A 7,426-nucleotide genomic window follows, 5' to 3' on the forward strand; every position below is an offset into this window, starting at 1 on the left:
CTGGCTTAAGGGCTGATGTTAAAGACCATGTCCACTGATAGGTGGGATATTAATGCCACTTCTTTCTTCAGCTCCCCTAAGTCTGCACTGCTGCATGGACGAGGTTTGAAAACTAAGATATATTTTTTGAATTATTAATCTCTTTGCAGAAGCTGTACACTTGGAGACAGCATGGAAAATAGGTTAAGGCTCACAATAAGCTGAATGAGTTAAATCAGAATCAGGCAAGTATGCTGACAGCCAGCTACTGTGACTCTTAAGCTTACAGGCCAAGGTATGAAGGGAACTACAGGATCAAGTCAAACAAAATGAACATGTTGGGTTTGACTAGTCTATAAGGAAGGGTCAAATATGGGCTTGCTGGTGGGACCTATTGCCAACATGGAATGACTGACTGAAGCAAAGAAGGACTGACATTACTTCTCCAAATTATAAATTCTGCTTCCCAATCTATCTGAATGGATTAACCTCAAAACATGAGATCCGGAATTTAAAGATTCAGAATTCAGAAGCTATTATGAGTCAAGAGCAGGAATTAGCATTCGAGTTATAAATATGCTCTAACAAACTGACAGGAGTCGGCTTGCTGTTCCTTCCCTTTTTGAAGATGGTGGCATCATACTCGCAATATTTAGAGATACAAACCTAGAAGTGATTTTCACGTCCCAGCTGGATGTTAACAGCATGGCTTGTTGGGAGAACACTGCTCCTCATCTAACCAGTGCTACTGTGCAGGAAGCTGTTACGGCAAGGGAGGGTCTTGGTTCTCAGCACAGGGGATGGGGAGTTGTCCAAAGAAAAAGCACTGTCGCAGGACATGAGGCTGTTCCATGTCACCCTGAGCTCCTACAGGTCCTTCCTTCCCTTATCCAAAAGACAGGCAGGAGAGAGGCAGACACATGCACGCTCTGAATAAACAGGAGCCACTAATATCAGAGAAAGTCTCCAGGCAGTAAGTAATGAAGGCACTAAATAACTGTACCCGCTATTCGGATTTCCTGCCAAACATTAGCCAATTTAAAAGGCAGCAAGAGGCCTTTTACACCGGGAGAATTTCTTTGAGCGCCGACTTAAAAGCTGAAGTTTGGCAGGAAAGTGTCTGAGAAGGATGGGGGAGAGGTAAAAGCCAATTTCACCTGGTAATCTGCTACACTATTTGTGTCCTACCCAGACCACACTTCATGCATTAAGAACACACTGCAGCTCTCCTCCGCGCTGGGGGAGCGGGGAGCTAATGGTTTCTATTACAGGCGTGTGCGGAGGGTGGCTGTGGCATGAACATCTGTCTGCAAAATAGATGTTAGCTTTGGAAACTGCCTAAACACCTTCTTTTCCCCAGCAAACGGGGCCGGCAACGGAGCTTTTTGGGCTCCCTCCCGGCGTGACAGGCGGGGTGATTGACAGGGCTCGGAGCTGAAAGCCCGCACGTGCTCCCACTGTAAATAGTAATGCTTAAAAGCCTCAGCCCTAACTGAGTATTTCAGACTTCAACTCAGTTACTCTAATGAGGATTTCCACACACACACACACACACATACAAAAAAAAAAAAAAGTGTCTACACATTCTCGGTGCAAGGGGGAAAAAACCAACCAAACAGCAAAATAAACAGCTGGTGAAGTGAAATACGAGGTTAGAGCCCTCTCTGATTCAGGAGAAGATTATTAAAACAGCTATAAAGATGGTGTTGGCATCTCTTGAAATGAGTTTGTTACATTCAGAAGAGGCAGTTACACATGACAAACCATTTTGTGTTTAATTAGAGGGCTCTGTGTGGAACACTTCCAGGCGGAGGAGGGGAGCAGATTGTTACCCAGCATCTCAATTATGGGACAGCGCCTTAACGATTCAACATGCAAATGTTTTTAACTGACCGCAGAGGAAAAAAAGAAAGAGGCAAAAAAAAAAAAAAGAAAAGAGAAGAAGAAGAAGGAGGGGAAAAAAAAAAAAAAGAGCTGTTCAGCAGGGTTAAGGAACAGGAGCTTTCTCCCAGCCTTCAGCAAAGTTGGGCTTTCTTGCCACACATATTAGTGCTCAAGGTTTATTTCTGCCCAAAGAATGGCTTCTACTTGCTGGCTGAAAAAAAACTGTGGGGAAAATCACAGAGATACCCGTCTGCCCAACCCCAGTTAAAAGCTTTTTATTCTTCCAACCAGGTAAAATAATTCATGGTTCAGGAACAGAGCAGGACCTCAGTATTCGCACCAAAGCTCTGAAAGTAAGCAAGCACAGAAAGGAAATTCTAGCTAATACAAGTTAAATATAGGTTATGTTAGCTGCATTTTACAAGCACTAAGAATGTTATTGGAGAAAGCTGTCATTTTTAATGACAGCACAAGCTCCAATTACCACATAGCTGATACACTTGGGATTTGGAAGTTTTTTTTAAATCACTTGAAATCTAAAAAAACCTTCATTATCAGCCTCTGAGTTGGATGTAAATAACTTCACCTGGTGCTAAGAAGTTTAACATTTCACAGGGCACACGAACAACTTAAAGCCATTTATAAATGCAGCTTCAGCTTCCTGGCAATCTAAATGCAGTTTCTGGCAACTGAAGCAGCGGGAAAGAACAACAAGGCTGGGCAGCAAGGAGAGGCAGCCAGGGAAGAGGAGCAAGGCTAAGGGAGATGTGTGAGTTGCCACCCTGGGGCCAGCCAAAATGGTGTGGATGCAGCACCACTGAACCCTGGAATAAGGCAGGAACACACACCAGGCTGCAGATATCTGTCAGTTCAGGGAGAAGACTAAATCTTGCTGCTAGGCTTAAGAAAGGCCATTTTAGCTTAGAACAAAACCATGTATCACCTTGAGCCTAAACCAGAGCATTTGCTGTCTAAGACGCTTTGAAAATAAAAATGCAGCTATGCTGGTAGGAAACCCTCAGTCTGATGGAACCTTCCCAGGTCTGGCAAGATGTCCCTTGGATTCCCCATGCTTTCATCGCTCACCAAGATTAACAAAACCAAATGCAAGTCGAAAAACTCTGCAAACTTGCTTACAGAAAAGCAGAAAGCTCCTTGGAGAACTCTGGCCTCCCAGCTGAAAACAAACAGCACCGCACGCGCTTCAGCCCCAAAATCTAATGCAAGAGGCAGCACAGCTAAATGCTGGAAATTTTCATTCCCCACAGCTAATATGAAAGCCTTACAGTCAGCAAGAAGAAGGGCAGCCTTCTAACTTGTGGCAAGCACAAAGTGGGATTGAATCATTACTTGAAGAACGTGTTTCAGTGTCTATAAATAAAAACCTGCAAGGCTCCTTGCCAGAGAAGCTCAAGTCAATATCGCTTTTCTATATGCGCTGTCAAACTTTACTTTTAGACAGTATATTAATTACATAGTCAATAATTGCGGGTTTCATTAGTGTATTAAATACCTCAATCAATAATATTTATCCTTCTCAGAGTCAGTCTTCACCAAAAACAAAGGGAGGAGTATTTTTTGATCCTGCAGTTCAAAAAGTCAGTGCAGCATAGCAGCAAGGCTTTAATGGAAAACATAAAACACTAGAAACAGACAAAAATCGGATTATTACTCTTATTTTTCAGCCTCTTGTACAATAAGCCATGAGGGAATTCCGAGAGCTAAACTGATGGCAAAAAAAATTAGATTTCTTTCTCTTAATTGCTCAGCGGTGATGTCAGAGTGGACATGACAAATGTTCACATCTTTCATTTCTCCATCAGATAAACCAGCAACCTGGCTCTGCTCTGCCAACTTTCTGAGGATAAACTCTCAGAGCAAAGAACCCATTTCTGGTGCATCCTCTGCAGTGCAGCTTCCGAGGTGCCTTCCTCCTAACCTGGACCATCCCTGGGAAATATATCCCTATGAAAGGTAACAGATTCACACAGGACCTTAACTGAGCTCATCCCAAAGAATATCACATCAGGCAACAGAAAAGGAGATCAAGAGGGTTTCCTTTTTTTTTTTTTGTTTTAAATCTCCCTTTAAGGGGCAAGAGGTTTGGGATAAATTAAAAAAATGCCTTTGCAAGTGTCCTGTTTATTTTAAATAACTTGCAAGAAGAGTTATATACAAGGATGGAAAAAGAAAAGCACAACAAGCAGCCCAGGAAGATTCCCAAAGGCATGCTTTTGGCATGGCACAGAAGCTGAATTTAACAACAAATCAATGCAATATAAACAGGAAAAAACTAAAAACAAACAACACCCTACCCCCCCAAACACAGACACCTAAGTATTCAAATAAAATACACAGAAAAATGCGTAACAGGCCTCATGAAAAATCCATCTGGCAATCCAAACTACTTTTTTTTTTAAATATGCATATGATTGAAATGCAAAAATGTAAACATGAAAAACAGACTTAAACTGAGAGAAGGTCTGTGGGCCTCTTGCATCCTCACAGATAATGTATTAAAGAGAATTTCCACTCCCTGTAATAAGATTACTGATATTTACTGCACTACTCCAATATTTATAATGTGTAATGTGCTGCAGACCACTCCTTTCTGTGAACACAGGCTTTGGAAGTAGGCAGCCCGATCCATTTCATGTTTTCCTAAGCCTTTTATATCAAAGTGATACGAAATTTCTCTTTCTTCCCCATCTGAGTCAAGTTAAGCAGCCCTGAGGGGCAACTCCTCCAGCCAGTGAGGAGGACCATGGTGGTGGAGAAGCCCTATGGGGTGGCCACTCTTCTCCAAAGTGGCCACTTCAAGGTCACTGGGCTAGAAAACAAGAAGGCCAAAGGAAAGGAAAGATGACAAAACAAGACATGGAAGGAAAGCACGTCCTCCTCCCCCATCAAGATGTTACGCTGCATCTTGGGCAGCAAAAGCAAATATCACCGAGAATTAGGAATCAAAACATCAGACTCATCAACTTCCACTCTCACACCCGTTGCACTAAAAGGACAATCCCATCGTGATGGAACACGGGAGCCCACACACACACACTCATCCAAGCTGCCAGGCATAGCATACACAGCACAAAACAACCAGCCACCAGTCACTCCTGATCCATGCAAGACCACCATTTATGCCTTACCACAGCTCTAAGAATGTATTACTCCTCAAAGTTTTACTTTGGGGAATAAAAAAAAAAACCAACAAAAACAAACAAACAAAAAAAAGAGCCCCAAACAAACAACAAACCACCTGATGCATCTTAAAAACTAGATCTGACTCAAACAGAATCTCCCCTCCGGGGACTCGTAAGGGTCACTAACAATTAATTTAAAATTCACGCACTGTGGAAACACAGTTCAATCCCACCTGTGGGAATTAAGACAAACAGCAAACTACCTGAACACAGCATGGCAGAGCACGCTCCAGATCTTCCCTCGGCCGTGCAGAACTTGATGTTTTCGTGTAATTGCCTTCACACCTGCCTGCTCGAAACCAGCAGCCTCCCAATTTCATCCTCGCTGTGTACATTTAATCTAAACCAAAACCTGAGCAGCCACAGGAATCCTCACCTCACAGAGATCTAGTTACGAAGAATTCCAGAATCCTTTAAATTAAGCAAATATATATTCAGCCCAGGTAACGGTTGAAGCCATCCAGCATAACCTGGACAGGAGCAGGAGGAGATTTATGAAGGGAAGGAAGACACAAGCTAGCTTGCCAATAATCCCAATTAGCATTGTGAGTCCACTTAATTAGCACAGTCAAAAGAGCCCAGAGCCTTCTGAAGAGTCCTGTTTTCCATGGCCTGTGCCAGTGGCTGCAGGGATCTACCAGGGTTTGGATGGCGTGGCCACTTGGCAACAAGGTGGGAGGAGAATGGAGACACCTCCACAGCTCCCCTGCCCTCACTCCTCAGCTAAACTCCTTCAGAACCTCACCTTCCCTTGACCGACAAACTTATTTATTAACCAATTATCTCCAGCAGTTCTAGCCTATGATCAGGGGAAGGAAGCAAGATAGATAGATATATGCATATATCTTTTATATAAGTGGGAAATCATATGCCCCTCTCAGGATTCATTTTGCTATATTAGCTCTTCTAGGCCCCTCCTAAAAAAGATCCTCGTTCTCCTACTCAGTGGTGTAGTCCTCCTCTGTACTCGCCCCAGCTGAGTTTCTTTTTTGCCTCTCTACGTAGCAGGCCAGAGCTGTACATAGCATTCGAGATGAGATCTCACAGCAGAGGCTTATATAATGCTATGGCACTTGTATAGCTACACTAGAAATACCTTGCCTCACATAGCTTGATGTTTTTATCTTATACTAGCTGATTAAAGCATGATTAAAACCCTCCAACTCTTCAGTCACTAATGAGCATCCACTTTACAGCAGAGGGTTGTTTTCTATTAGTCCTCAAATAAATGGCTTTTCACACAAACTGTTTTAAGTTGATTTTCTGTTCCAGTTTTCAAGGTCATTCAGCTGATCCTGTAAGATACCTTAATGCTCTTGAGTATTGATACCTTCCATCTCTAGTGCTCTGGCTGATGGCACAGTAAACCCAGCAATATGGATGTACAGCAATTCCCTCTGGGAGAAGGAGCTGCCCCAGCAGAGGCAGGTGTGCAACACTCAAAGCTGCAAAGCCAGCAAACACCTGCCAACACAAACACTTCCTAGAGCCTACGGGCCCAGGAACTGGAAATAGCCTCAAGGAACATTGTGCACTACCACTTCTTCCCAGTTCCCTAAAACTGGGGAAGGAGGGATAGGAAAGGAGGAGCAGAAATAAAAGACTGGTTACCAGAGTGGAAAGATGGATTATCACCACTAACCTACCATTTGTCAATCCAGAACTGTGCTGAAGACTGTAATTTTCTACTCAATGCCTTATAAGCAAGGTCAGAGGGAACAAATACTTCAATAAAAAAATGCAAGACATCAGCAGAAGAACCCAGTCATGATCCTCAGAATCCAAAAGAGAAGGGGTTGTGTTTGCAATTAATGGGCCCAGAATAATGTGCTTCATGTCCATCAATGGAAATGGCATTTACAGTACTTAAATATCAAGACTTTAGATGACAAACAAGAAATCACGGGGAATAAAGGGCACCAACTGAATACATGAAGAAACAATGCTCTATGAAGCAAAATAAATAAATAAATTCCAGTTTTGCTACCAGAGACCCACTGCAGCATTGCCTGGATGCTTGGAGCTGTGCAGCAAATGCCAAGCTGTGAGCTGCAGCCAGGGAACACATAATTAATGTGATTAGGAGCACACAGAGCTAGCATGCTCTGCTGACTGAAAAGCCCAGTAGCATAATTACTGTTTTCTGTACTAGCTCTATGTCTGAACAAATCTCAAAGCCTGGTTAGTTTTAGACTGCTGTGTAAACGTCAATAAAAATCCCAGAAGTGCCAGCTCATCAGCATTCTCAGGCACAGAAATGGTGGAAATATCACTGCATTTCCATGCTGTTAACATCAGGCAAAGAAGTCTTCATTCTTCTGTCTAACCTTAGAGTTTGTAATAAGGTAACATCTCCCCCA

The sequence above is a fragment of the Lepidothrix coronata genome, unplaced genomic scaffold, assembly GCF_001604755.1.
Source record: "Lepidothrix coronata isolate B3197 unplaced genomic scaffold, Lepidothrix_coronata-1.0 Scaffold203, whole genome shotgun sequence".
NCBI lineage: Eukaryota > Metazoa > Chordata > Aves > Passeriformes > Pipridae > Lepidothrix > Lepidothrix coronata.